This window comes from Alligator mississippiensis, chromosome 10 (assembly GCF_030867095.1).
Source record: "Alligator mississippiensis isolate rAllMis1 chromosome 10, rAllMis1, whole genome shotgun sequence".
Classification (NCBI taxonomy): domain Eukaryota; kingdom Metazoa; phylum Chordata; order Crocodylia; family Alligatoridae; genus Alligator; species Alligator mississippiensis.
The window spans coordinates 24,760,585-24,786,571 of NC_081833.1; the positions used below are offsets into that span (position 1 = coordinate 24,760,585).

The 25,987-nt window shown below is 44.0% G+C and overlaps 1 long non-coding RNA gene across 2 annotated transcripts in view; it reads left to right on the plus strand.

The window, feature by feature from the left end:
• LOC132243561 (uncharacterized) overlaps positions 1-25,987 on the plus strand; it is a 174,998-nt gene that overhangs the window by 11,935 nt on the left and 137,076 nt on the right. The window contains exons 1-2 of one of the 2 annotated variants that reach the window (XR_009455189.1): positions 8,274-8,634; positions 10,895-10,946. This is a non-coding gene — a long non-coding RNA (uncharacterized LOC132243561). Of the gene's footprint in view, positions 1-8,273; positions 8,635-10,894; positions 10,947-25,987 lie in introns of those variants that run through there. The other variant, XR_009455188.1, reaches the window with a different exon arrangement.

Sequence of the window (25,987 nt, forward strand, 5' to 3'; positions counted from 1 at the left end):
GGAAAGGCAGCAAAAGGGCACAGCAGCCCCCTTGGCTCTCTAGAGAAATAGCAGACCTTCTGCATCTTAAAAGAAAGACCTACAAAGGATGGAGGACCAGGACCACCACCAAGGAGGAATACTCTGCTCTGGTCCAGACCTGCAGAGAACAAACCAGGAAAGCCAAGGCTACGACAGAACTCCAGCTAGCTACAAATATCAAGGATAATAAAAAGTCTTTTTTTAGATATGTGGGGAGCCAGAGGAAAAGCAAGGGAAACATTGGACCCCTGCTAAACCAGATGGGAACACTGACAACCGATGCCCATGAAAAAGCAAACTTGCTAAATGGGTACTGTGCGTCAGTTTTTCACATTGGGCATCCCACAGTACCCACTGTGGGTCAGGCCCAGGTGAGGGAGCTTCCTTACCCTCCACTGAAGCTGACCTCGTGAAGGAACACCTTGACAGACTGAATACCTTCAAGTCAGCCGGCCCTGACCATTTACAGCCAAAGGTACTCAAGGAGCTGGCAAACATCATAGCTGAGCCCCTGGCATGGATCTTCAAGAGCTCCTTGCACCCTGGTGAAGTGCCCAAAGATTGGAAGAAGGCCAATGTGGTGCCTATCTTCAAGAAAGGGAAGAAAGTAGATCCGGCAAACTACCGGACCATCAGCCTGACCTCTATCCTGGGGAAGGTCTTGGAAAAGATTATCAAAGAGGCCATCCTTAACAGACTAGCTGACAGCAATATTCTACCCAGCACAGGTTTGTTGCAGGTAGGTCTTGCTTGACCCATCTCATTTCCTTTTATGACCAGGTGACCTGTCACCTGGACAGGGAGGAAGAGATTGACGTCATATATCTTGACTTTAAAAAAGCCTTCAATCTGGTATCCCATGATCACTTCTTGGCAAAACTGGCTAACTGTGGCCTCGACCTCACCACGATCCACTGGCTGGGGAATTGGCTTGGTGGTAGGACCAAAAGGGTGGTGGTTGATGGAAGTCAATCATCGTGGTGCCCTGTGACCAGTGGGGTCCGTCAAGGCTGTGTCCCAGGGCCTATACTTTTTAACATCTTCATTAATGATGTAGATATTGGTGTCAGAAGCGGGCTTGCCAAGTTTGCCTATGACACCAAACTCTGGGGTAAAGCATCCACACCTGAGGACAAGACAGTGATCCAGGCAGATCTTGACAGGCTCATGAAGTGGGCAGATGAGAACCTGATGGTGTTTAACACTGAAAAATGCAAGGTTCTCCACCTTGGGAGGAAAAACCTGCAGCATGCTTATAAGCTCGGCAGTGCTATACTGGTTAGCACTACAGATGAAAGGGACTTGGGGGTCATGATTGACCACAAGATGAACATGAGCCTGCAATGTGATACTGCATTAGTAAAACAAGCAAAATGCTGGCTTGCATCCATAGATGCTTCTCAAGCAAATCCTGGGACGTCATTCTCCCATTGTACTAGGCCTTGGTGAGGCTGCAGCTGGAGTCCTGCGTCCAGTTTTGAGCTCCACAATTCGAAAAGGATGTGGAGAAGCTTGAAAGAGTGCAGAGAAGAGCCACGTGCATGATCAGAGTTCAGGAAAACAGACCTTATGAAGAGAGGGTGAGACCCATCGGACTCTTCAGCCTGGAAAAGCATAGGCTCAGGGGCGATCTGGTGGCCACCTCTAAGTTTATCTGGGGTGTTCACCAGGATCTGGGGGAATGTCTGTTCACCAGAGCGCCCCAAGGGATGACAAGATCAAATGGTCATAAACTCCTCCAAGACCGTTTCAGGCTGGACATAAGGAAGAACTTCTTTATTGTCTGAGCCCCCAAGGCCTGGAACAGACTGCTGCTGGAGGTGGTTCAAGCACCCACTTTGAACGCTTTTGAGGCACATTTGGATGTTTATCTTGCTGGGATCCTATGATCCCTGCTGACTTTCTGCCCCTGGGGCAGAGGGCTGGACTCGATAATCCTCCAGGGTCCCTTCCAGCCCAAATGTCTATGAATCTATGAGCATCTTGCACAGCCCCCATGTGCAAATGTGGTGTCCACAATCAGCACAGCACTTAATCAAAAGCTGCTATCTCTAAAAATACCCAAGTGGGGCAGATGGAATCTGCACATTGAGCAGTAATACCAGACAGTGGCTCATAGATTTGGAAATTCATATCTGATGCCATACAAAAGAAGAAGATTTTATCTCTTTGCTAATGAAAGAGAGGTGAGAGAAGAAAGAGAGGATCATGTATACTTACACTCTCTCTGTCTTCTCTCCCACTCCCCACCCCCACAGAACTATAACACCTTTATATATGCACATGGATACAAATGCTAAACTGACATAAACTGACAGGTGCAGATTAACAGATTTCTAAGGCCAGACAGGACCATTAGATGGGACTTCAGCTAGTTGGAATTTTTAATTCAGAAACTTATTGACATTTTGAAGTTCAGAGGAACATATGTAAAATTCTAAGAGCATTTCACGAATCCTTTACAGTTTTCAATCAACTCTAGATCTGGTTGAAGTTTTTTAAAATGTTGATAACATTTTGAATTTAGAGATACTGAATTAAAAAATTACCAAAAAAATCATAATTTTACCCCCTACCTCCACCCCCAAACTTCCAAGAAGACTATGGAAGTCTCAGAAGCCGCAAGGGATGGATCCAATGGCAATTTTAATGGGAATGTTCTCGCAGATTCTGGATCAGGCTATGAATTTGGAGGAATTAAGGACTCAAATTTTTATCTGCAGAAATCAAGGCATTCAGAATTCAAGACTCCGTTTTGATTTCCGTAAGATAGGGTAGAAGAGAAAGGTTGTGATCTTCCCTTTAGAAATGTGGTACATTTAAATAGTTTTTTTCTTGCACAAAGCAGTCAGTAGAGGACGATGAATTATACATTCCTGGGCATTGGTTTCTTGCTTTGGGACACAAGCAGGTATGAAGAGGTGGACACTGAAGCGATCCATGAAAATAGCTGGTTGAAAAAGTGGGTGGAGAAAGCAGGAAGGAAGGTATACAGCCTAGTATGGCACTTCCTTATTTCTAATGGGTATGTTCCACAGGGATCAGAAGTAATGTCACTTAGAGCAGTGAGAAGCTACAAGAATGAGGTCCCACATGAGGTGCATAGCACAGACAAATCACTGCACAGACAGCTTATTGGTACTTTTGATGTTAGGCTGGATTGATGTTTAAGTCTGTGTGAAAACCCATGTAAGATGTACGTATTGTCTCCCTTTCTACAACTTGGTGGGCATGAGCTGCCATATTGCTGACTGCTGTGCTAGACATGCTTGTTGCTCTAACTTTTATCCTTCAATAGTGTGACATTATCCTTGTTGCGTGCAGGAACCCATGTGTTCTTTATACATTGTCATACAGCTGCTCATTGTCGGTACTAATTAAGACATCCTTCCTAATGACAATAACTTTGTTTTTCACAGACCACATGTGGAGCCTGATTTTATTCTTTCCATTTTGTCAGTTGTTCTTCTCACTGTGATCTATGCAAATGTGCTGTGCCTTCAGCCCAGCTGTTGCTTGGTTGCTCCCCCTCCCGTAACATGCACATGATTGTTCTTTGTATGTCACCAACATACATCTCAACACTACAGGCCATCCCTTACTGCCCCTTATGGAATCTTCCTTTGGTCAATAGAATTAACTACGTTGGTTTACTTAGGTTGGAGGAGTCAAGGAGGAACAATGTTGTTGTTAGGGCTGTGCAAAACACCATCATTTCATTTCAACATCCATTTTGAAGGGACAGTGTTTTGTTTCATCATTTAGTTTCATTTTATTTCGAAACATTGTCCCATTTTGTTTTGTTGAAACTGTTTCGCTGTTTCAACTCATTTCAACGTTTTGCTCATAGGCTATAATGGGGAATCATGAAAATGCCTAAAACATTGTAATTTCCTCCCTGATTCATATGCAAATTGCAGGGATGGTAGCCCCTTTGGAGAGCATGAAGCCTGCCAAGTTCCAAGGAGATAGGTGCAAGGTTTCTTGGAAACTGCACCTCAAATTCTTGAAAGCAAAATTTGCCAGCAGCGGCAGCCTCCTATCATCGAGCACACAGATCCGGGGGCTCACACCCCTGGGAGGGGTGCGGGGCTGTGCCAGACTCCTCCCAGGGGTTCAGGCCACTGGATCCGTGCTGGATTACAGGAGGCTGCCGCTGCTGCCTGAGAACAGCGCTGGGTGCAGCTCGCACCCAGTATAGCTCCATGAAGCTCAGCCCAGAGGCAGGAGGCAGAGCACAGCCCAGACTCTGCCTGCCTCCCACTGCTGGGCTACACTCTGAGCATCTCCACAACCTGATGGAGCTCAGCCCGGTGGTGGGGGCAGGGTGCAGCACCAGTTTTGCCTGCCTCCCACCACTGGGCTGATCTCCAAGCGGCTCCACAGCCCCATGGAGCTCAGCCTAGTGGCGGGAGGTGGAGTGCAGCACTGGCTCTGACTGCCTCCTACCACTGGGCTGAGGTCTATGGGGCTGGAAGAGCCAATCAGAGCACAGCCCAGCGGCAAGAGGTGGGCAGAGCTGGCGCTGCACTCCGATTGGCTCCGCCAGCCCCACAGAGCGCGAAACATGTTGAAACAGCTTCAAAATGAAACACTTGGTGGAATTTCGCACAGCCCTAGTAGTTGTTAACTTTAATCATGAGCACAGGTACTTTTACAAGACTTCCATATGCATTTCTGTCATCTAGCTGCGACATGGTCCCTAGGCAATAGGCTTCTTTTGTGGACTGTTCAGCTTCACAGGCAGCACTGTTAGAAGGAATGGGCCTGCTTCATTATTGTCTGACATCTGGTATAGTCACAACAGGATAAAGCAAATGTAAAATGAAACTATTTGGATCTGAATTTTGCGTTGATTCAAATAATTATCTAGGGTCAGAGCAGTGGTGAATTAGAGATCTGAGTTAAGTGCATAATTTTACCTTATCCTTTCTCTGAAAGCATCAGAAAGTCTCCATGAAAGTAACAGTACTAACACATCCAAATTATATTGAAGAAAAAACTGAGAAAAAAGAAATACATTATATATATATACAATAATTATTTTATATATTACACGATTGTTAATACATAATTAATTATTGCAATTAAGTATGATAATTTTATATTTATATAATGTCTTTCTTTTTTTGTCTCAGTTCTTTTTAAAGTATATTTCGGATGTGTTAGTACTGGTACTCCTATCTATCTATCTATCTATCTATCTATCTATCTATCGGCAGTTTCAACATGGATTTTTTTGGTTTCTTGGTAATTTCAAAATTTTAAAAAGCTCCAATTTGGAGTTTTAGCACATATTTCCAAAATTTAGGCTGAAATAAAAATTGCGAAAATAATTTTGAGTCATCAAAATATTTCAGATCAGTTCTAACATTTTACTTTCTTAATAAAACTAAAGGAAAATTAGAAAAATGAAAGAAATTTCAAAACAAAAAATTAAAATATTTTGTTTTGAAAATGTCCAAGCTGGTTTTTTTTAATAAATTCTAGAAAAAGAAAAAACAGAAAATTCTATAGGTTTGGCAGCCATTTGAGAAATATTTTGATGTAATATGATCTACATTTTCTTCCAAAAGAATGTTTTGGGGGAAATTTTCAACCAGCTCTACTAGCAAGACCTTCTACTAACTCCCACTTCTGGAGAGGCTAGAAACACTGTAGCACAGAGATCCTGAGATCAAAAGGAGAAATAAACAGAATGTAGGAAAAAAAGGAGGGAGTGAGAGACTGATGGTCTGGATGATATGTGAGACTTCTAAAACTATTTTTGTGCTATAGGATGTAATTTATTCAGTTAGAAAAAACATATTACTTTTTTCTTTCTTTCTGAGTTTCTAGGCTTGTCTTGCTGACTTCTGTGTCAAAGAGCACTTAGGGACTTAAAGCCTTGACTTATTTGACTGTTACCAACAAATAATACTGGTATTAAATCCCCGAAAGCCACTTTCTTCTTACAAAATTAAGTTGTTTTACTCTAACACAGGCTTTCACGGCATGCAGATACTGTGTTATTATTAGAGGGATCACACAATGTGAATTGTAGAACCAGGGAAGCAGGGCTGGATCTTATTTTCACACTAAAAGGTACTGAGGCCTGTAGCATTTCATGGTCTTTTCTCAGGAAAAGTTTCAATCGCCATCATAGTAAGTAACCTGTTATTATTAGACAGCTTTGGAATGGGCTCAACTTTAAGTAGTCAGTGTGAACAGTGCACACAGTGCTTTATATGGTCAGGCACCAAGGAAAATGAAAAGATGATAGTTTCTTATAAGACTCATCAGGCAAAGGTCTTTAGGATAGGAGTGAGATGTAGCTGCTCCTCGCCTTCTTCACAGATCTGCTGTAACAGAGGACTCCTTCTGCCTGTTAATTGGAGCAAATGCAGCTTGCAAGGAAAGCTGTGCTACCTGCATCTGCTGCCAAGTGGGCTGCAGGGCTCAGCCTGCAGATTGCAGGCAACAGGACAGCTGGCTGCTGAATAGGGGATAAGCAGCACCTGGGCCCTATTAATAACCAGCCAAGTTAGGTGCTGTGAGAGAGGAGGAGAAGTAAGGGTTGTATGTGCCTGAGCTTGGAATCTCACTATGGCAGGAGCTCTATAAGCATGCTATATATAAGGAGATAAGTTCTGTATTTTTGCTTTTGTTGTTGTTCAGATCAGAAGACTAGGCTGTGGTTGTAGAGGAGGAAGACACCTAGCAGGGTGCCTGGGGCACTCGGGGCTTTCAGCTTTTAAATTGGATGCTTATCTTGCTGGAATCTTATGACCCCAGCTGACTTCCTGGCTTTGGGCTGGGGGCTGGACTCGATGATCTTCCAAGGTCCCTTCCAGCCCTAATGTCTATGAAGCCTACAAGGGAGCAGATGGAGTCAGCTGGATCAAGGCTGAGAGGGCTGAGGCTCAGGCACAAGCACAGTGAGGCCGGGAGGGATAGGTGCTGCAAAGGACAGCTGGTTAGAGACTGACAGCAGGAGGATGGCTGGTGGGGCCTGATGTTCAGGCACAGGCAGGGCTGAAGCCAAGGGGCTAATGCCTGAACAGAGAACCAGAGATGAAAGGGGGCATAGGGTGAGTGCCTTAGAGACAGCCCCTCACAGTATGGAGGAAGGCCCAGACAGACCTGGTAGACAGCTAGGGCTAAAGCCCAGGGTGGTGGCAAGGGGGGAGCAGGCCCAGGTGGGTGAGAGGGACAGATTGGGCCAGGGGAGCCCAGACGAGAGAGAGAGAGAGCCCTGCCACAGTTAGGGACAAGTCAACTGGTGGCCTGATGATGAAAAGTCAGGGCAAGGAACTGAAAGCCAAACTCTGGGCATCTGAAGGCAGGCTCCCCAAATGTGTTAATTTTTGGCATCAGGACATGGCAGACAAGAGAGGAGGAGGCCCAGTGGGAACTGGAATAAGGGAATGGGTGTAGGGTGGACTCCTAAGGGGCACTGCAGACACCCCGTGAGGTGGCACCCATTACACCTACTTAATAAGGTTCATGGTGTAGCTATCTTAAATACCAGTTCTCCTCGCACCAACATGTCTTATAGGTAAGAGCATAAAACCATCTGATCCAAGAAGGAAAAGGTCTCTAAAAGGCTCTCTCCCAGTGCTACAAGGAGACTATCCACTGGAGGTCCAGACTCTGATGGTAAGAGATCCGATGTGTTGGAGGAGGCTTGCATTTTGCCAGTGTCCTTCATGTTTATGGTGCTGTGATGCTGTGTAATTGTACCCAGCTGTCCAATTGGCCGTCAGACTCTGGCTCCACACAGCAATGGATCCTTCCCTATCCCTTTCATAAACTCTTGTAAAACTGGTGAAAAGCCAAAGTGGCCTGCTGTCCCATGCAACCCATTTCAAAAGCGACTCTGCTAAAAGGAAAGCCATTTTTGCTAGCAATCAAGTAGCCCTCACTAAACCAATCCTCAGTAGTCTAGGTAACAAAGTAATGATACTAATGCCATGTTTACACACTACCTGGACCCCACGGACTGGTTAAAGCCAAAGTATTACAAGGTTCAGATTCTGTTTAGGATTTCCTGGCTCTTCTGTCATCATTTCTCTGACAGACTAAGCATGTCAACACTAGCTATGTACTGTGCAAGGGTGAACTAGAGTGAAATAATGCATGCCCACTCTGTGCTCGCTACCTCCCAGACCAGAAATGGGATAGCCTGCCTCTCAGAAGCACTCCCTACCATCATCCTAGGGCATTTTAGACATGTCCACTGTTCCCCTGCCTTGTTCCCAGTTCCCCTCCTTTCTTGCCTTCTATTCCATCTCCATTCTGGAGTGAGGTAGGATTTCTTAATATTTTCACTGCTACATAAAGTTCACATCTCTGAGTAGGTATAGACTCTGGCCCTGAGACCAGGGTCTCCAGCTCTGCTAAATCATTTAAAGCATTTGCAATAACTGTTCTTTCTTTGACATCAAGGTCTCTTATCCCAGGGAGACTATCAAGGTTAGCTCTAGCAGCTCAGTTTTTTCTTCCTAGAGCAGAAGCTGTTTCACAGATAAAGTAAAGAACATGTCATCTTCAGTGCTTCTGGACTGTATGTGGAGTTTTTCATACTTCAATGAAATGAACTGGTGAAATTCTCAGCTTGACTATTAATGGACAGTAAGTCTACTGACAAAATTATCATTTATATATCATTTTAAGTGCTGTAGCAACACTTGCTATAAGCCCAGAATTAAACAAATAAGAAGCTAATTGTTTTATAGTGGGACCTGCTAGACTTTTCTACCAGAGCTGAATATTTGTTAACATTTCTTTAATGAACTCTTATATGAAATTTCTAAATGGTTGATACCAATTGAAATTACTGAGCATACCCTAGAGTCTACGTTGCATGTAGAGGGCAAAGACACAACAGTGGAGTGGGTATTTTAGAGAGGAAGAAAAGGCTTGTGGTTAGGACACAAGAACTGAGAATCAGAATGTTTATACTCCATTGCTGGCTTGGCAAGTGATTCCCTTATAAGAATAAGCCAGTTGATCTCTGTGTCTTGATTTCCTGTCCGTTATATGAACATAATCTTACTTGTCTTTTGTCTAGATTGGAAAGGTGACTTACCGTGCTTAAAAAGCTGGGTCAGTAGACCCCAGGGACTGAACCAGGATCTCATAAGGTTAAAAAAAAAATATGGCTCTCTCTCTTATTCCAACAAACCCAGTGCTAACAGTACAGGCTCTTAGACATTTTCCATGAAATGGGCACATATGAAATATACTGACTAGTGGGTTACGCACAGATAGCACACTGGCTGGAAATGTTGTTTGTTATTATGACAACCCACCTTTCTCAGATAGATCTAGCATTTATGTCTTCTGGGTTGGATTCCATCAGTGTGTTTCATTTGGGAACTTGAAGCCATGGTGGCCAGAGCCCTATTCAGAGAAGTTAGAGAGACATGGGTTCAAACTCTTTCTGGGTGAGGGGAGTCTGGAACCCAAGTTTCCTGTTCCTGAATAACCTAATCACTCAGCTATTAGAGACGAAATACAGAAAAGTCCTTCTCCTCTTCTCCACATATATGGCTGTCTACCTGCCCAGATAGAGCATAGCCTACTGTGCTTGCCTAGTCTATCCCCACACAATTACATGTCCGTAGTGCAGAAATAACAGAATTACAACCTATGTGTAAATGCCACTTGTACAGCTGGAAAACTGTCACTTAGGTGCACAAAGGGTAATTGAATTCCTCTTGTGGGCACAAAAAGTTTCAGGGGGCTCTGATCGTGCATTTTGTTACAATCAGTCCTGTGTTTTTCTGCTTGGGTAGGCCAGTGGTTATACATGTTCTGGGATCTCTTCTTTGATTTTGACTGGGGTTGGGACCAGTGCTTGACTGGCAATTTCCCCAAGTGTCTTAATCCTTGGCAGTGCTTGTACTGAGGATGCACTGTGGTTATTGTTGGCAGTTGCTTGGTGTGGTTGTAATTGATGTAGATATTTGTTGGCTGTAGCAATTGTTTCAGCATGTGGTGTGCGTTGGTGGTTTGTTTCTTGTACATGTTGTGTCTTCAACTGCTTTTTTGTTGTGGTCATTGTGTTTCTTTTGCATTCTGATTTTTGGTGATCATGTATCTGTGGAGACTGTTACTGTTCCTTGCCTCCTATTGTTGTGGTTTCTTGTTAACCATTGTTTGTTGCTGTAGATAATATGTGGTGGTGTTTTTCAGCTTGTTCTTTTGCTCTGGCTGTTTGATGTTTGTACTGTAGCAGTGGATTTCCTCAGTAAACCCTCAGAGCTCGGACAAAGAACAAACAAGCTTTCTCTCCTGTAGTCATTTGTGAAACTCAAACATGATCTTGTTCAGTTCAACCACTAAAACTCAGAGATCAAAACGAATAAATTGAAGTGGTCCCACAACACAGAAACTCACTTCTTCCTCCTCTCCACTTTCCGCCCTCCACAATCAGATTCCTCATGCCAGCTCCAAATAGAAGGAAGATGTGCTTACCACTAAGTGGGCTGCACATGTTTCCATTGAATGGGATGTGTCATTAATTATGGCTCATCACCCGAACGTTATTAGCTCTCGAGCTATGCAAGAGCTTTTCATCTCCTCAACTGCAAGCTCTTGAGTTGGTTTTGTTATTCTTGGCTTTATAGCTCCTAAATTTTTTTAGTATATATTTTTATTACTGAAGGGAGATTCTGGGAGCATTTGGGCAAAGAATAGAGAAAAGGAGGTGCATCTAAATATCATATTTTTCCCCATGTAAAATTAAACTGGATTGTTTGCATATTGGGCAGATTTGACTAAAAATCCCCTCAAATTAACTCTTCTTCTATCTATATACAATGAATTTGTTTTGTATGTTTCACAAGCCTTGTGCAGTTTTTTCACAGTGTTCTTTTTCTTTTTATAGGGGGGAAAAAAAAATTTGATGGAGCAACCATAATGAAAAACATGGAATTAAGGTAATTATATCTGGAAATTTCATGGAGTTTGCAAAAAGTTTTGCTCCTTTTTTACTCATGAAAATTTAGCTAAACATTTTTAATCAGAAAAATGACTCAAATAGTAATAGAAAATTCAAGTGTCATGGGATTTATGATGTTGTCCCCTGAAGTGCCAATAACTTGCTTGTGCTGTGATAGCAGAAAACAGATGTAAGAACAATCAATGAAACACTGAAACCTTTCAAAACCCAGGTTTGCCATTCTGTTTTTAAAAGCCCTGTTATGTCACCCATATTCTTCTTGAGTGGCACCATACTCCACAAATAGCCCTCACATGACTTTTTGTCTTATGCCCTGTAACAGGGGGCCTTCTCCGGGGGCTGATCTACCAATGCCCTGCCCACCTGTTCTGGGCCAACCGCCCACCTTCTTGCCTGCCTCACCTTGATTATATCTAATTAAGTTGTTAATTAGGCAGGAGGCTGCCCATTTCTTGCCCCAATGCCAAGGGGCACTATCTGCAGCTCTGTTCCTCCCCTACACAGCAGCCCAAGCCTCACAGATGGCATCCACCAGTTATTAACATTACTGGCCCCACTCTGGGCCCCAGAATCCTCCAGTCCAGACCCCTACAAGATCCCTCCCCTCAGATGGCCGACTCCACTGCCCAGCTCCCTGAACCATTTCCCCTCTCAGGCATGGTCCCCCCAGGACCTTTGGCCACACAGGCCCTGGCCTCGCCTCCAGGCCAGTCGGAAACCCCAGGCCCTCAGGTCTGGGCATCCCTTGCAGTGGGCTCCTGGCCCTTTTGACCATTCTGGTCCTGGCCCCAGTATGGACCAGTCAAGAGTACTCTAAGTCAGGCCTCTGAACCTCTAGCCCATTCTCTCTTTCTTGGGTCTGCCTTCTTGGCCCTACTAGGTGTAACCCACCCAATTGTGGGAGCTGGGGTTCTTAAGGTGCCCCAACCCACCTTTCACCAGTTTTAGGTCATGCCCAGGACCAGGATCCTCCAAACCATCCCCTACAGCTCCTCCCTTACCTCCAGAATGTTGCATGCAGCCCTGCAGCCAGGCAATATTTCTGCCAGCAGCAAACTGCTCTGTTTATACATGCAGCCAAAGATCTAAAACGGCCACCGCAATCAAGCACCTGCTGGCTGCTTGGCTGAATTCTTAAAGTGGTAGGCACCAACAGTGCCCTGCCACAAGCTCCAACCCTGCAAATACATGTTTTAAACATTATGCATAGTGAGTAATCCCATTAAAGTTCATTGGACAGTCCACAGAACTACTGACAGGGTCTAATCCAAAGTTCTTTAATGTTACTTGATACTTGAAGACTTCCGTTGGCTTCACTGAAGCTGGATCAGGTCTATAATTAAGGATGTGCATAAACCTTTTTGCAGAATTGGGTCTTTCCTCTGCCAGCAGTCCCATTGATTTTAAAAAGGCTTGTTCACCGTGTAAAATAATACACAGTATGAGAAAAGGAGGCATTATTTGGCCCTGTGCTACTACTTTCTAACCTCTTTCAGAGGTTAACTTGGCAACATTCAAAGTTCTCGATAAATTTAGCTCAATGTTAGCATCACATCTACCCACTCATATGCTATAATCCCAAAATGTCAGAAGTCATGGGTATTTTTTTAAGCATGAAATCCATGACTCCCAGGAAAACTATGACAAAAAATGTAGGCTTAAAAAGAAGGGTTTTGAAAGAAAAGAAGAGAGAAGGGAAGGGAATTATTTTAGTGGTTTAGCAAACAAAATCAAGAGGGTTTTGGATTTTTTGTCAACATTTTATTCAGGTGCCTACAGATTTGCAAAATGAAGCTAATCTTGAGAACCATATGTGCATATGTTCATGTGTGTGTGGCTCCAGTTGTGTTTGTGGGTAGTGGATTCAAATGATATATTGCTAAAGCACATGCAGAGTTTTACAAAACAGCTACAAAATTTTGCCAAGCAAGTATCTGAACATTTTGCCTAGGCCTTAAGGGAAGTTGTCAACCTATGTAAAAGACATCAGTCCAATTAAACCATATTTATTTGTTCTGTTATTACTCCTACTGCTCTTTACTATCTCGCAAGGAAGTAATAGTTTTCTTCAACAGATCTTAGGTGATATTCTTTGAAATGTGTTTGTTTTTTGTAATGTCCCTGTGGATTGTTTCTTATTTAGACTAAACTCCTTTTACAAAGCCACAAACAGTCTTTTAGGGATAGGTGTAAAAGCTCTTTGTATTGCCTGAGCAGTGTATATGGAGTTTAAGGTAAATCAGAATCAAATTCTTTGTTTCTAGCTTAAGATCATGAAAGGCTTCTCTGTTGCTAATGGGCATTGTGTTATCTTTCCTCTTTGCTGGCAGAATAACCAAGATAAATAAAGGGCTATCTGGAGAGATTGTAATGTTTCTGTGAAGAACTAGATTTATGTCCATGTTACGTAACTCCCATGCTGCTCCCAAATAGGACTGTGCGAAGCTATGGGTGGTGATTTGATTCAGAGGAGATTCAGCCCAATTCAGTGGCTGAATCTATGAATCCAAATTGAATCAGCAGACCAATTTAAAGGTCTGAATGGATTCCAAGCTCTCCGAATCTTCGGAAAAGATTCGGAGAGCTTCGATGATTTGGGCAGTCCCCGCTGGCTGCAGCAGGGAGCTGGAGCTGACTCCAGCTGGTAAGTATTAGGCGCGAAGGAGGGGGGCTGGGGAAGGGGTGAGGAGACCATGGGGGGAGCCCTGCCAGCCCCTCCGACCCCCCATGCCCCCAGCCCCTCCCCAAGCCACTCCCGCAGCACCCCTATAGCTACCCCTGGCTGCCCCAGCTCAGTACTTTTAAAAAAAGCCCTGGCTCACTGGGTGCTGCCGGGTAGGGAGGCAATCCCCACTGCCCCCACTGCCCCATGCTGCATGGGGGGCTCTGCCATGAGCCCCCCGACCCCCCCTCACCCCCCAGCCCCTCCATGGCTGCCCCTCCCCGGCCAGCTCTGGCTCTTTAAGAAAAATAAAGCTGAGAAAAGCCCCGGGACTCACCACTCCTGGTGCGGCCTTGGGGCTTTGGGGGCTTGTGCAGTGCCCCCCATGTGGCACGGGGCAATAGGGGAAGTGGGGATTGCCCCCGCTGGCAGGAACGGTGAGTCCAGGGTTTTTTTCGGGGTTTTTGTCTTCTTAAAGGGCCAGAGCTGGCCCAGGCAGGGCACCCATGGGGGGGCTGGGGGAGTGAAGTGGGGTCAGGGGGTTCCCACACAGCATGGAGCAGTGGGGGCAGCAGGGATCATCACCTTCCCCCCCTGCCCAGCAGCACCCACTGAGTTGGGCCTTTTTTTTTAAGTGCCAGGAGCTGGGGTGGGTGGGACAGCCATTGCCGGGATGGGGGGGATGGGCCTGGCTGATTCGGAAATTTGGAGACAGTGAATCAATTTGGGACAGTGATTCGAATCACCAAATCGAATCACTGTCCCCCAAATCGGCCAAATCTGAATCTGAAATGAATACTAGCCACTTCGCACAGGCCTACTCCCAAAAGCTCAGGTGTGAAACAGGCCTTTAAAATATGAAACTAAGCACCCCTCCACCCCCCCCCCCCCCAAAAAAAAGAAACACACACAACCATAATAGGCTGAGAAGGGAACAGATGGAAATGAGTTATTGGGGTAAACATGGTTTGATGAAGGCAGGGCAGGGTGACATCTTGTAGGCTAACTCACTAGTCCAACTGTATGAAGTGCCATCCTCCCCCTGCCTTCTGCTCAATTTTAGACTAACACAGCTAACTTCTTTCTCTCTCCCCTCATAGTTTGATGAGTCAGTGTCACTGATTCTGGGCATGGGGGAAGGAGGGTGGGCTTAGTTTAGAAACCTGTGGTGGGCTTTGTTCCCTGTTCTGCTTCAGACTTGGGCCAAATCCTAACCTCCACGGAAACCAATGAGAATTTTGACTTCCATGTGTTTGGAACTGAACCTGTGTGTGATCCTAAGGAAGTCACAGAGAGATAGGTTATGCTTTGGCCTAGCACTCGTACACATGGAGAATGCAAGCCACTTTCACTCCCATAATTTCCCCTTAGATGGACCAAGTTCAAAATTGCAGAAAATATTCCTTTTTAGTACCCCCCAGGGGGGCAGATTGCCCCAAAGACTTTGATGAAGGGTGAGGAAAAGACAAGGCCATAGCCCTGCTTCCTCTTCAGAACAGTTTACGGAGTTATCTGGGACAAGAGGAGAGTATCACAAATGTGAATCCCGCAAAAGTGAAAGTAGGTGGAAGCAGACAGTGAGAATGAGTCTTCGGAGGCAAAATCCTGCTTGGAGCTCTCTGTGGGGCCGATGTGACTCTCCTCCATCCTTTACAGGCCAGTACATTCAGGGGACAGTCTCATTCTTAATTCATCCTCTGGCTAAACTTAGCTTTGGTATGAGTGACTTGCCATGCAGTAGACTATAGTCCTGTGAGCCTCTGTCTAGTACCTTCTTCACAGTCCATTGGAGGACTCTGCTCTTTAATATTTGATTAAAAAAACTGTTGTGAGATCTTGGCCTGGAGGGTTCTCAGTCCCAGTAGGTTATTATACAGAGGAGAATGATGAAGGGTAAGAGTAGGCTTCCATGGGAGGGAAATGCAGTGAGCAGCATCCTCCCATTACCAAGAGCTGCAGGGAGATCCTTGCTGGCAATGCTTCCAGGGAGAGGATTTGAGGAAATGCTCACATGGTAATAAGCAGAGCTGGCAAGAAATGTGCATTTCATTTTATGAACATTTCATGGTGAAACTTAAAACTTCCACAAAATTTGGGGGACTGGATAGCTCAGGGGATTAGTAATGGGATACAGAGCCTTTCATCTTGCCATTGCCTTTTCAACTGCAGCTCAAGCTGATACCAGTGACTGAAAGTTGTTACCATCTGATGGCTTATGTGTAATGAGTTGATGGTCTCATTCCATTTCCTGGCAGTCAGGTATCCCCATGTCACACACAAAAACATACCATAAAGCCTGGATCATTGCCAGCCTTGTTGACAGCCAAGGGCTGGATTCTGGATGAGAATGAGATTTAACTGCCCCATTCACCTCTAGAAAAAACCTTTGCAGTGTGAGGAGCTTGTAATATAGAAAGAAGTTTGAGGCCCATTTTGATCATCTGCTTTCTATGAACCAGTTCTTCCATTCCTAAAAAACATCATAGGAGACAGCATCTCGGTTGAGATGCCTCTCCTCTCTCTCTCAGTTCTTGATACAAATAATAATACTAGTAGCAATAATAATCATATTAATGATAATGATGATGACAGCAGCAGAAACAATAACAATAAAAAAGATGTGTATGAAATATTTGTTTTGCACACAGAACTAAGGTTTGTGAAATAAATTCAGACAAGGTCAATTTTGCATATTTTCACTGCCCCCCCCCCCCCCCAATAATTCAAGTTCAGGTTGAAAAGCACTTTATGAACTTGAATTAATCAATGTATCTACAGTACTGCTCTGACATAGGAAAGCATTATCATGCACATTTCATAAATAGGAAAACCAAGGCACAGAAAAGCCAAATGGTCTGCCCAAGACCACAAAAGGAATCAGTGTGTTAGGACTGAAATGCAGGAGTTCCTAGCTCTTGGCCTTCCTTAGACCATTATCTGACCAAATCACGTGCTTGGAAGAAGAGCAGTAAAAAAGAGAAAGCAGATTAAGAGACCCAAGGAAATGGCTGGAGGACATCACAATGCCAAAGCCACTGCCACTGCCTCTGCTTGCACCTGTGAGGTTTCTGTCCAGGGAAGACCACTCACCAACAAGACTTCCACCCAGGTCCAGGTTTGGCACTGGGGGGACTGCAGCTTGCAGGTTCCTTCCAGTGATGGCCAGATTGGGGAGTGCCTACGGTGTGAGAGGTGCCTGCAGTGTGAGGGAACTAACTACAGGAAGGCCAGTAACTACAGGAAGAGGTGGTGAGGCTCTGAAGCATCCTCTGCCATGAGGAGTTCATCAATTCAGTGCTGGAGGAGACCTCCAGAACTGTGAAGGAAGAAATGCTAGAGGCAGCGCTAGAGAAGAGAGAGGACATGGACTTGACCACTGGCAACAAGAAGAGATCTTCACCTCCCCCTACAGTGGTTCATCTAGAGAACAGGTATGCAGTCCTATCAGCATAGAGGGAAGAGCATGTTCCATTGGTAGAGGAAAACAGGCCAGGCCTCACCAAGGTGGGAAGGATTGAGATGACTACCATCAAGAAGTGACAGGTGGCCATGGTTGGAGACTCCTTTCTGCGGGGGATGGAAGGAGTCATCTGCTGACCTGACCTGTTGTCTCGGGAAGACTTCTGCTTGCCTGCAGCCTAGATCTGAGATGTCATGGAGGGATTACAGAGACTCATCCAGCCCTCTGACTACTACTCCATGCTGATCATCCATGTGGGCACCAATGATACTGCTAGGGGAAACCCTGAGAATATCAAAAGTGACTACAGAGTTCTGGGTGCAAGGGTGAGGGGGTCTGAGGCTCAGGTTGTATTCTCATCGATCCTTCTGGTCAAGGATCAGGCAGGAGCAGATGCATCCTGCAGATCAACACCTGTCTGCACTGGTGGTGTCACCAGCAAGGATTTGGCTTCTTTGACCATGGGATGTTGTTCGAAGAATAATTGCTGGAAAGAGATAGGATCCACCTGATGAAGAGAGAGAAAAGTGTCTTTGCAGACAGGCTCGCTAACCTAGTGAGGAGGGCTTTAAACTAGGTTTACTGGGTGATAGAGACCAAAGCCCTGAGGTAAGTGGGGAAGTGGGGAACATGGAGGAATAGCAAGCAGGAGGGGGCAACAGGGGATGTGTTCCCATACTTCCTGAGAAATCAGGACAATCAAACTTAGGTGCCTGTACACAAATGTACGGAGCCTGGGAAACAAGCAGGAAGAACTAGAAGTCCCAATAAAGTGCACAGAGTACACCCTTAGCAAGTTTGCAGCTGACAACAAGCTGGGGGAAGTAGTAGATATGCTGGAGGGTAGAGCTTGGATTCAGAGTGACCTAGACAAATTGGAGGATTGGGCCAAAAAAGATGTCATGAGGTTCAACAAGGACAAGTGCAAAGTCCTGCACTTAGGACAGAATAAGCCCATGCATCAGTACAGACTGGGGGCTGCCAGTAGTGTGCCCTTGTTGGCAAGCAGGCTAACGGCAGACTGAGCTGTACTGGTAGGTATATTTGCCAGTAGGTCCAGGGAAGTGATTAAGATTATTCCCCTCTGTTCAGCACTGGTGAGGCCACATCTGAGTACTCTGTTCATTTTTGGGCCCCACGCTACAGGAAAGATGTGGACAAATTGGAGAGAGTCTAGCGGAGGACAACAAAAATGGTTCAGGAGCTGGGGGGCATGACTTATGAGGAGAGGCTGACTGAACTGGGCTTATTTTGTCTAGAGAAGAGGAGACTAGGAGGGGATTTAATAGCAGCCTTCAGCTACCTGAAGGGGCTTCAAAAGAAGATGGAGCTAGACTGCTCTCAATGGTTGCAGATGACAGAGCAAGGAGCAACAGTCTCAAGTTGCAGCAAGGGAAGTTTAGGTCAAATATTAGGGAGAATTTTCTCACTAGGGGGGTAGTAAAACACTGGAACAGGTTATCTAGGGAGGTTGGGAAATCTCCATCCTTGGAGGTTTTCAAGACCCAACTAGATAAACCTTTGGCTGGGATGATCTAGTTGGGATGGTCCTGCTTTGAGCAGGGATTTGTACTAGATAACCTCCTGAGGTTCCTTCCAACCCTAACTTTCTATGATTTTATGATTCAGTAGCTTCAATTTTCTCCTTCTCAACACAGCTACCTAATCTTCCTCCATCATGAATCTGAGCCTGCCTGGGCAAACTTTTCTCTATTTAACCTTAGAAAACCTGCTGCATCTGATGGAAAATATTATTTCATGCTGAATTCCCCCAGTGGCAAGAAAGTCTTGTGATTAGAATATAGAAACTGGCTGGGAGACTTTGGTTGTATTTTGGGTTCTGTCAGAGACATTCTGTGTCTCCTTAAGCAAGATGTTTAGAGCTAGGTTTTCTATGGTCCATGTAAGATGATGTTGTGGCAAGAAGATTCAGAGTCATTTATAAACACTTAATTTGACGTGCTCCCTGGATCTGAGTGCATGGAAATTCAGTCCTTCCTGGAGTTCTTCCTGGAGCTATGTATCTTTGAACCGCCATTCCCCAATTCAGAACTGTGCATAATTTTATCCTTATTATCCCTTACCATTATCCCAAGCCATTCTCCAAAACTCAAGCAGGAGTTCAGGAATGAAGGGCTCTGCTTCATTTAGACCATGTCTACACAAGACACTTAATGCACAGTAAACTAATTCTGCGCATTAGCATATCATGGCAAAAACTGTGCATTAGTCTACTGCATATTAAGCATCACAAAAAAGACCGTGCGCCTTTGCTACTATGCATTAGCGCTGGCTATGTGCATTTATGTAGTACCTCATATCAGAGGTACTAAATAAATGCATAGTAGCAAACACACACTAATGCACATGTAGGCATGCCCTCAGGGTATAATATTGCAATAAACAAATGTCTTCCCATTCTAACAGAGTTGCCCTCCCTGATAAGGGATCCATTACCAGGTGAAACACATGGCTGCATCCCAGCAGAGGGCTCCAAAGCAGCAGAAGCTAAATTCAAGTGAAGAGGCCCACCAGGAGGGAAGGTGGTTTGGGTATTTTGGTGAACCTTGTCAATAGCTGGCAGAGCTGTTGAGCTGCATCCCAGAGTTGTAACCAGGGCCTAATTAAGGAAGCACTAAAAAGTGACACCGGGGCAGCATTTTCCCTGGGATGAAGAAGGGAGCAGAAGGAGGATTTGGGATGAAGGGGGGCTGAAGAATTCTGGGTTAATGCTAAACTATATTTGAAAATAACATCTGAGAAGCAAGAGCTGAATTGCATTTATCCTCAGTCCCAATGCATTCACAAGGTCCTGCTGCTACATGACACAATGCACCTAGGACTACCATTACAGCACGGTGTGCCTTTGATCTTCCCCATTCCAATCCTGGAAGGGGGCAACACTGGGTAAGTCTAAATGAGATGCTGACTGCACAGTAGCCGAAAAATACTGTGCAGTAGTGCATCATGGCACGGACAGTGCTAATACGCTACTGTGCAGTATTATTAGGCTACTGCACAGTAGTATCACCTAAAAAAAGTTTGCTGGCACTACCGGTTAGTGCAAATTTATTTAGTACAGTACTTGCTAATACAGGTACTAAATAAATGCTCAGTAATGACTGCACAGTAGCATCTCATGTAGATGCATCCACTGGGACCTACTTCCACTCCCTTGTGGGATTTCTAACCCTGTCACCAATATCAGACAACCCACATCCTCTGGATTGCACATAGCCACGTTCACAACAATGAGCCAACATGGAGATGAGGCAAGGCTCCTCACGGCTCGCTGGCCTTTCCGTGCTTATATAGAGCCAGCACAATCTGGCCTTCAGTAATCAAGTGATGTCAGCTTCCACTGGAGTTATTTTAAGCTGATTGTATACATTACTTGACTATATGTATCTCTGGACTGTTCCTCACTCTTCCAAGTTCTCTCAATCACACACACAGACCCTTTTTTCCATTTTTTTTTTTTTTGGTTAGGGCCAACATCTGTAGGTTTGTTCTTAACAAAAATAAAGCCATCTATCTCCTTCGAGCTGCAGTTATGTCATGCAAGCTCAGGAAAGCTGGCTCAGTTAAGGTTTACAGTAGCCGTCGCAACCCTCAGTGGGAAAGGCACTTATCTGTATAAGACTGTTCACAGTTCTCAAGAATGCATCCTTCCCTCAGACCGAGGGGGTGGCTTTTGTTTATCCTTTGGCACACAATGAAATGATGGGAAAACATGCTTGGATGCACTGCTGTAGTGAGGTGGGGCAGGGCAGCAGTTAAAAATGGAATGGAGCCTTTGATCGCAGGCCAACACAGATGACTCCCAGGGTTTGGGGTTTAGAGTGGACGTCATGTTCTTTCTCTCCGTCTCTGTGTACAGATCTAACAGTTCCCTCCTACCTAGCAAACGGAACAAAGCCACAAAGACAATCAGGTTCAGGAAAAAAGAGGGAAAATAATCAAGGTTAGAGAAGGAGCAACAGTTAGGAAGGGCCATGGGGTAGAATACATTATACCAACCCTATTTTTTTTCATTACTAAGAGGCCTTGCTCAGGTGTTTGGTAGGCTCCTCACAAGCCAAAGTTTTCCTGTCATTTGACCAGATTAATGAATGAGCACATCAATATTGCATATGTCGTAGGATCTCAAAGCACTTTAAAAAGCATACAATTGAGCTTATGTGTCATTGCCTCAGGGGTGGAATGTGGGGGCCATTTTTCTTGCCAGGCAGCTCATCATATGACCGCTTCTAATTTTTTTGACAAGGTTTTTCTTATTAGTCTTTCCCCTGGCCTTCCCCCGGCAAATGAAAGAAATGGAAACTTCATGAACAAAGAGAGAGGGTGCAGCTTACCACCATTTGTAAGGGTCTTGGGGAAAGGCTCTGGGTCCATTCTGAATTCCCAGGTAGTAAATAAATATAAGTCCTTAAGATGGTAGGAATGTGATGTAAGTATTAACATGGTTGTTCTTTAGTCCTGCACTATCTCAGCTCTAGAGTGGGTTGCTTACAAGACTAAAGTCCTGACTCCATGGAGCCAGAATGTGTCATCTGCTATGTCTCTGGGAAGAGAAACAAATTAAAGGTCATCTTGAAAAATCTGGTTAATGCCCTTGCCTAAGTAGACAGAGAGAAATATACAGATGCCTGATAGGTGAGTAGGTAGGTGGATAGATCTGTGGCTCAGGACATGTTTGCTTTCTATTCAGCTTTGTTTCTGCAGCTAGGTATATTGTTTTTATTATTTATAGTGTGTGTGGGAGGGATGCTGTATGTTTTAATTTATTTGCTCTGCTCTGTGGCTGATTTGGAACATGTCCTATTGCAAATGTGGTTTTTAGTAATTTTTTTTGTCAAGGAGTCCAGAAATCTTTTGGCACAGGGTGCTGAAAAGTAAAAAAAATGATTTCATTTAACTGTTTACTTTTTATTAACTAGAAAACTTGATGCTTCTGCTTCATCTCTTCTTTGAGGTCCTCAAACCACTTCACATGCCTTCACTATCTACACTTACCAGCACATCAGAGGTAGATGATGGAAACAGTATAGCCTCAATTCAATGGGATTTTAATGGAATTTAAGCGCATGCTTAAAGCTAAACCTGTGCTTAAGTGCTTTGCTGAAATGGGAACACCATAAGGAACACTTTGCCTGACACTGAAACAAAGCTACCAGGGAGATGGAACACAACAGCTGTTTAGCAGCACACAGCAACATCAGCCAACATTGTACAGTAAGCCAGGAAGTGAAAAAGAATCCTTTACAATGCAAGTTAGCTTTTGGTTCAGTGATTTAACATGAATGATTCAAACCACTGCTAAAATGATGAAGGAGGCTCTGAAAAAAGTGATCATTGCCGAGGAATATGTGAAGGGCCAAATTCTGGAGACAGTGGAATTTCAGCCAAAGTTCTTTGCCAACTTGAAGGCATCTTAAAATAGTTTAGCAAGGAAAAAAGAGAAGTACAACTCCTAGTAAAACTTAGATAGTCTGGGTCTGCTTCATCATTACTCAGCAGTACCTTTGCACCAGCTAGCCTGACAAAAATGGGCCACAGTGTACATGTAAGGAGCTTCTAGTGCATATTTCCAGCATATATAACTACTATTCCTCTGAACCACTCTCTACCAGTCCCAGGTGCAGGAGATGTTCTGGGCTGGTAACAGATGATGGAAAGAGCAAGCCAGAGAGTGTGACCAATACATAAGCACAAAATTTTTCTTTGCACCTGTAAGCCTGCATGGGGTCATTGCATCAGGATCAAAAGCTTGAATAGGGCCATAGAGGCTACAAAAGATACAGCTGTATGCCCTACTGGAGACGTTAGTGTAGTCGCTGCCATATTAGCTAACTCATCAGGGACTGAGCCAGGAAATACCAGACTTAAAAGCCTGCAATTCTTCAGTGTCTATCTGCAAATCAGGCACAGTGGGGAACTCCTGGCACTTTCTGAGCAATGGTTATTACCTACTTCTGCATAGAAGTAGCTCATGACAAGCCTTAGAGGCCGTGACAGTTCAAATGCACTGGATGAATTCCCACTGATGTGAGAACTGCTATCTTATCCCATACAAGGGATTTACCTGAAGTTCTCCAGAGCTGAATAGCTTGTACCAAAGAACCAAGGTCTGTAGCCAGCAGCTGTAACAGCACCCATTCTCTGTAGATAGGTCATACCTGGCCACATGTATTACACACTGCTTGGCATATTTTCTTTGTTAAAGTTGTTTAAATGCAACTTTAAGGCTGAGCAGTCCAGCACTTGGAGTCTTGGAAACTGTACAATGTAAACAGATTGAGGGAACATTAACTCAGCAATATGGCACACACATGGCATTAGCTATACTTGTTTTCCTTAGCAGATATAAAACTTAACGCTTTCCCTCTTTGTGTCATTTCATCTGTACCAAATTGTCATTATGCTGTACAAAATATATGCAACCTGGCTGAGTTAGGAATACAGTAAAAATCTGAGTTTGATTTTTGGTCTTTGAAAGATTGATTTCTCAATTCTAACATCACATTGACCATAGTTTTTTGCATTCAGTTAGTATTGTTACCCAAATGGGAAGGAGCTGGGAAAAAGACATAGATAGACCCTTCTTTTCACAAATGGCATGGTCTGCAGTTCTCACCAGTAAATTTCAAAGAATGTTACTGGCTGTTTACATCAAAGTGTATTGTTGCATTGTGCCCTCAGTCCTAACAAGCTCTATAGACTCCTGTGACGAGTCCCTCTGCCAGTGACTGGAGATACAGAAGGGTAGAGATTACACAATGAGAGATTCATCTCTAGTGGCCATGGTTCTGGGTCATTACTAGGCTGGTGTAGATGTGCCTAATACAGCATGTCAAAAATTTTTCTACAGCAGTTTTCTGTTGAAAAAATGTCATTTTGACAAACTCTGAATGTTTTTATGGGCCTGTGCCAATTTCAGCTACATTTGCAACAAGTAAAAGTCGACATGAATCATTTCAACTTTTCTGTTTTGTTTCAATAACGTCAATATGTTTCATTTTGATAATGTCAAAACATTTCACTTTCATAAGTTAAAAGCTTTCCGTTTCAGCTTTATCATTTTGATGCATTTAATTTTGACTTCTAAATGATATTAAAATATCAATTTTAATACATTTTAAAAGTCTATTTAATATGAGATAATATATTGCACTGAATATATTACATTGTAATATTTTGACTTTATTGAACAAAATAGTTCAACATTAGCTAAATGAAATGATTGCAGCCTCCTTTCTAGTTCAGATTTTTCAGAATTTTCATTTTGAGGGAATTTCAGAAATTCAGCTTTGTACTCTAGATTGGAATGGAAATACAATTTAAAATATCAGAATTTCTGTAGAACTTACATTTTGGTTTCTGGCAAGCTTTTATGCCTATTGATAATCTTAGAGTCTTGGAGATGAGCCTGGGCAAAACCTACCATAGACTAGGGCAAGGCATTTAAAAAAATCCAGAGAAAACTATATCAGGGAGGGATACTTTTCAAGACTCAAAGAAAAACAATTGCCTGAGATACATAATAACTAGCTGCTGCTTGGCGGGCCCCCATCCTGGATAACATTGCTTTTTCACTGCTCAACTCTGTTTGACAAGTAGAGCAGTTATAATAACCCACAACCACAAGGGTTATTCAGTTGTGTTCCCTTCTACCCATGATGTTTACTTGAGAGAGAAGAAAACTCTTCTTCTCTTTGGTAAGAGGGATAAAGGCAGACTCCCGGATCCAAAATATGAAATGGAGGAGGGTGAGCATTTCAAGAGCAGAATGTATCAGAGCAACAATGTGGCTGGTGTGAGCACTACAGGGCATAGTGCCATTAAGGGCACAAAGTCTTTAGTTTCTGAACAGTAAGCAAGCTGTGTTCTTGTGGTAAGGCACACAGGCTAATAAGCGTTGCTGCACAGCAGAACTAACCTACCTGCAGCAGCGCGCAGATGAAGCTATACTGTTTTGAGGTTTGGAGTTCGTATGTACAGAGCAGCAATGGCATAGCTCTGAGTGCATGCTCTGTGCACACTTCCTGATTATCAGTTGGTACTTAGTTCGGGCTATTTAGCTCCTCAGAAAGTGTAGCATCCTGCTGCAGGGGAAGAATACACCGTGATGAGGGAAGGGCCTTACTTGGGGGGGGGGGGGGGGGCGGGGAGCGGGGCAGGGTTTGTACAGGTGGTGCCCTGCTGGATTTGAAGAATGAACTTCTTTGGGTACAGAAATCTAACAGTCCAGCTCTGGAGTTTGCTAGTTCAAAATGAGTTAGCTTCACTGCTTCATTGGTTTTCAGAGCAATTGGAGATTCTTAGCAAGCTCAAAGGGTGATTTTTCTGCGTTGTGTGGGGCATTGTTTTTAGATTTCTATAAGAGAATGAGAGCACCTAATGTTTTTACATTGCTTTTATTTGATTTTATTGAATCCTGGTGTCATTCCTTAGGAATATGAATTTGGTTTTCCTGGATACTGTGTCAGATTTCCTTTCTGCATTTGTGTAAATTGTGATGTTCCCACCTTTTTTTTTTCATTTTTTTTCTCCATGTTTTCTGGCTCAGTGCAAGTTCATCTACACCTTCAAATACAACGTCTTCTAAAAACCCTTTGGTTAATTACAGCATTTCTTGGAAGATACCGCTAATAAAATCACCAGCCTTTGAATTGGACACATTGTTTGCTTCTCCAGCAAGCCTTATGTCTCACATGGCAGCATCAGTGAAGAAGAGCTGAGATTAATCTGCTTTCTTCTCTATTTTGTTTACAATTTCATCTTATGGCTGAGGGCCATTGAGCATGTGAGCATGCCTTCTTCCTGGTGGCTGGCTACGCAGGACAGGCTTTGCCTGTCCTACACTGAGTCAGATGACATATTGCTACACATTTAG